Source organism: Herpailurus yagouaroundi, unplaced genomic scaffold, assembly GCF_014898765.1.
Source record: "Herpailurus yagouaroundi ecotype Mexico unplaced genomic scaffold, PumYag 67653, whole genome shotgun sequence".
Lineage (NCBI taxonomy): Eukaryota > Metazoa > Chordata > Mammalia > Carnivora > Felidae > Herpailurus > Herpailurus yagouaroundi.
In genome coordinates this window covers 1-4,381 of record NW_024420453.1, presented here as the reverse complement: position 1 = coordinate 4,381, position 4,381 = coordinate 1, and the positions used below count along the sequence as shown (strand labels likewise).

At 57.2% G+C, this 4,381-nt stretch overlaps 2 long non-coding RNA genes and 1 pseudogene across 2 annotated transcripts; 2 read left to right on the top strand and 1 right to left on the bottom strand.

Moving 5' to 3' along the window:
• Positions 1-25: 25 nt before the first annotated feature.
• Positions 26-2,614, top strand: LOC121025506 (izumo sperm-egg fusion protein 1-like; annotated as a pseudogene).
• Positions 2,580-3,178, bottom strand: LOC121025508 (uncharacterized). Its single transcript, XR_005788082.1, has 2 exons — positions 3,098-3,178; positions 2,580-2,688 (listed from the first exon to the last, which is right to left on the bottom strand). It is a non-coding gene; the product is annotated as an uncharacterized LOC121025508 (long non-coding RNA).
• A 245-nt stretch (positions 3,179-3,423) lies between these two features.
• On the top strand, positions 3,424-4,247 carry LOC121025507 (uncharacterized). Its single transcript, XR_005788081.1, has 2 exons — positions 3,424-3,496; positions 3,841-4,247. It is a non-coding gene; the product is annotated as an uncharacterized LOC121025507 (long non-coding RNA).
• Positions 4,248-4,381: the final 134 nt, after the last annotated feature.

Below are 4,381 nucleotides of genomic sequence, written 5' to 3'. Positions count from 1 at the left end.
CTCCCTGAGAAGTCCCCAGCGGGAATTGGCATGCCCTTCAGACAGAGGCAAACTTTCTGCACCTCACTCCTGGGGTGGGGAGCGGAGGGGTCGCACTCCCTGTCACCCTGCTTCTTCCCAGATGACACTTTCGTGAAGGAGTTCTCCGCGATGTTGACTCGGGAAAAGGAAACGTTTCCGTGCAATGTCGCTGGGTTTCACGGAGGTGAGGGAAGATGGGCTCCGTCAGGGACCACAGCCCCTTCCGCCACCAGTCCCAGGGTCTCTGTCCCCAGCCCCCTGCTTCTCTACGTCCAGCCCCTCACCTCTCTCGACCGCGCCCTCCCTTGGACCCAGAGCTCCAGGCACCCGGGTCCTTCCTCCCTCCAACCCAAGAGCCCAACCCCCACCTATTCCTTGGCCCCCCTCTCTGGTGTCCTCTACCTTTGAAACCTGATAATAATTTCTTCCCTTTCTTCAGATGAAGATTCTTGTCCCAACAAATGTGGTGAGTCCAGATCATGGGAACTGGTTTTCTAACCTTCATCCTTGCCCCGTGAATACCCAGCCTTTCTCCTCTGGCTTTGGGTCTCAATGGTTCTTCCTTCCCCACGTCTGAGAGGTTCCTGGTCCCCAGTAGTCCTTCCCCACAGCGGACTTCCTGGACCGCGGGACCCATTCTTGGGGCGCTCTTTCCTGAGACTGGTTACACCCCTCTTCAGGGAGGACTGCCTTCTAGCCCCGCCCCTTGGGCTGAGCTCTAGGGATTAGACACCTGACCTTGCCCCAGCCCTTGGCCCTGCCCTCTTCGTGTAACCCCTTCTCTCAGGGTGCCGAATTACAACCTTGTTCATGCCCCTTCAGGTGTATTGTTGCGGCTTCTGAGGTGGTGCGATTCTTGCCTGCTGCACACGTACCCTTGTCCAAAGTCCACAGATTGCGGAGGTGAGAGGGCTGGCGCCAGCGGGAGGGGTTGGCGCAGGAGGGGCGGAGCCAGAGGAAAGGAGTCTTGACCGGGCGGAGACTCAAGCTGGCACCCTAGCAAACATGGGGGGCCCAGACCCAGTGGGAGGGAGTTGAGGTAGGACCGGAAACCATGAGGAAGCACCCCACGGTCACCCCCTGTCCCCAGTGCGCCAAATCAACGTCCATGAAAAGGAAGACTTGATCCTGAACTGTGGGCTCCACTGGCATAAAATGTCTACAGGCGGGTTCCATTACAGCTTTTACAGGGTGGGCCCTTCAACCCCGAGTCCGTTAGGTTTGTCTGAGCCCCCGACCCCTGTATCCACAGGCTTGTTCCCACAATCCCTGTGACCCATGACCTCCCGGGTTTGACTTCTATTGATCCCCAGGGGACCCCATGCCCTTAGCAGTATACCTGAACTCCCATCACCCCCCACTGAAGTCTCCTGAGGATCTCACCCCTGTACTACACCAGGCCTGAATTCCCCACACCTCTGTGACCCCTTGATCTTGGGTCTAGACTTCGGGGAGAAATTCTGAGACCTTGGTGTACAAGGGGAACTGGCTCACCCTGACCAAGCCCCTCGTGAGGCCAGAGGACGAAGGTAACTACCGCTGTGAGTTGGGCACCGCGGGAGTGAGCACACTCTAGGTCATCCGTTTTCAAGTCACAGGTCAGTGCTGGGGAGTTGACCGAAGTGTGGGATTAGGGTTGTGTGTTGGGGAGACAGTCAGCTTCAGGGCATGGCTTCAAGCCAGTGGGATGTGGCTTCCTGCCCTGGGTGTGGCCCCCAGCCACCTTGACCAGGCTTTCTGCAGTTAGGGTCTTGATTATCCCCTGGAAGTCCTGGGTGCTGGGGAAGTTTGGCACGGAGATAGCTTGCCTGGGCCATGACTGGCCTTTGGGACCCAATCAGGTATGCTCTTCCCCTCTCCTCTACCAGTGTTGACTCAAAGAATCATTGCGGAGACAACTTCCAAGTCATCAACCTTTGTGACCCAGCCATCAACCATTGGAACCCAGTCACCAGCCATTGGAACGCAGTCACCAGCCATTAGAACCGAGGCCGAGGAGGAAATCTGGGATGACCTTTCCCCGACCCTCGTGCCCTCAGAGTGTTCAAACCCAGAGGATGTGCAGACCGGCCGTCTGATAAGGGCTGCTTCTCTCGTGCTTTTTCCTGCTGATCATAGGATTTTTCACTGGGTGAGCCAACCACTGAAGAAGGCAGGGCTTGGGGTGAGGGGCGGGGTCCCCACCTTCCTAATGTGGGAGGGGTCTTCTGGGGTTTAGAAAACTGGGAGGGGCTCACCTACATGGGCGAAGCTTGGGTCACTGCTAGAAAAGGATCAAATATAGGGAGGGTGGGAGGGGTGTCCCTCAGTCAGGACCTAATCTGTTACCGCATTTTGCACCCTACCGTCCCCCAGCGTACTTTGCTTTCGGTCTGGGATGGTGATCGATCCCATAAAGTCCAGATTCCGCACCGACAAGGCAGCTGCTCCACAGGACCAGGTTTCACAGAGTTGGCTGTCACAGAACCAGCTGTCACATGACCAGCTGTCACAGAGCCCGCTTTCAGAAACCCAGGTTCCGAAAGCTGAGAAACTTCCGAAGGAATAGGCCACAGTGCCAAGGCGCAAATAAAGATTTATCTGGTTGTCTCTACATCAGGTTCATTTCCTCAGGTCTGATCCTCGGGTTTGGTTTCCCCAGAGGAGAGGTCTGGCTGGTCTCCTGTCCTAGAAAGAGACACCGGGAACCGTGTCCCTTCGTTGTCGCAGGGCCTCACTGGCTGGGAGGTAGTTCCAGAATTAAGAAGTGGGGAAGGACCAGTCCTACCGAATTCTCTCCACCCCCACCCAGGTCCGGTCCTCTCCAAGGAACCCTGTCCCCACGTTTACCATGGGTTTCCTCTTGCCTTTTCCTGCCCTGCAGCCAGTGCTGGGAGCTGGGGTAACGCCTGACAGGAACAGTGGGGTCAGGAAGCCACCAGGGCCAAGGGAGCCAGGGTTCCGGGGTGCTGTTGGGACCCGAGGCAGGGGAAGACCCAGGCATCCGGGGGTCCACACCCAAGAGCCCGTCTCCAGCAGTCTTCCATCCCAGCACCCATGAGCTGGGCTCCCAACCTTCTCCTCCACCCAGACTTACGAGTTCACCCCAGCCCCCAGCACGGCAACCCACCACTGAGGGCCTAGTCTGGGGGGACCAGATGAAGTTTCTCGTCTGAGAGGGGGCTGTCTGCTTTGTCCTGGAACCATAGGCGGAGCCTCCCTGTGTTGCCGTCCAATCAGACTCAGAGTTGGGTTTGTGGGCGGGGCCAAGAAAACTCCCGGGGAGCGTCGTCTCTAGGGAAGTCCCGCGGCGGCGCCCCGGGGCGGGCCAGGTAGTAACGTAGAAGTAGAAGGGGGAGGGTGTGGGAATTCCTTGTAGATCGGGGTGAAAGGTGACCCTGGCTCCGGTCATAAAGCCCTCCACATCACGTGACCAACGTCATCCTCTCCCCAACAACATCCTTATTTTCAGTCTTGGGAAATCGAGTGGAAGACGGTGGCCTGCTCGTCCCTTCCAAAAGCCCTCAGCCTGGTTTCGGCTGTTCCGCTACAACATTCAAGGTCAAGGTCGGGCAGCGGCTGTCTAGGGTGCCTCGGGACTCCGGACACCTCGGTTTCCTAACGGAGAAGTGGGAGCCCTGCAAATTGGGGCTCTTCGTCTCAGGGGTAGCTTCTTTCCCCTTAGCGATCACCTCCTCCGAGTGGGGTGGGAGGACCCTCCCCGGGGTTCTGTGCGGGGCTGAGCCCCCTGGCCTCAATGGGTCCCCAAGTAGCCCTCCTGGTGGCGGCGCTGGCCGGCTGCCTGCTTCGGGCCCGGAGCTGTGTCATTTGTGATCCAAGGGTCGTGGCCGCGCTGGACGCCTTGGAAAAGGAATACCTGCCTCCCCACCTCGCTCCCGGGCGTCACAGACAAGTGATGGAAAGGATAAGACAAACCGTGAGGAATTTCCGGGACCTGCCATATTTAGAGGATACCTTTATGGGGGTTATCGGTGAGGGCAGGGTAGAGCGTGGGAATCCAGGGTGGAGGGAAAGCAGGGGTCTGGTGCTAGGATTGCGGGGGGCGGGGGAGGGATGGGACGCAATGGCTGGAGGCAGAGTCGGCTGGGTTCTTGAATGGAGAAGACTGAGATGCCCATTCCAGGCCTTCCCCTGGGCAAAGGAATACACTATTTCCCTAGTCCTTACCTTGCAATTTTGTTAAAAAAAAAAAAAAAAAGAAACAAACAAAAAACAAAAACAACAAACAACAAACCCACAAAACAAAAAAAACTACATCTCCCAGAAGTCAACGGGCGTGCAATCCTTTTACAGCCCTGGCCTTGCCCAGTAGCCTCATGGGTAGTGTAGTTTTTGACACTAGCTGAGCCAATGAGACCTT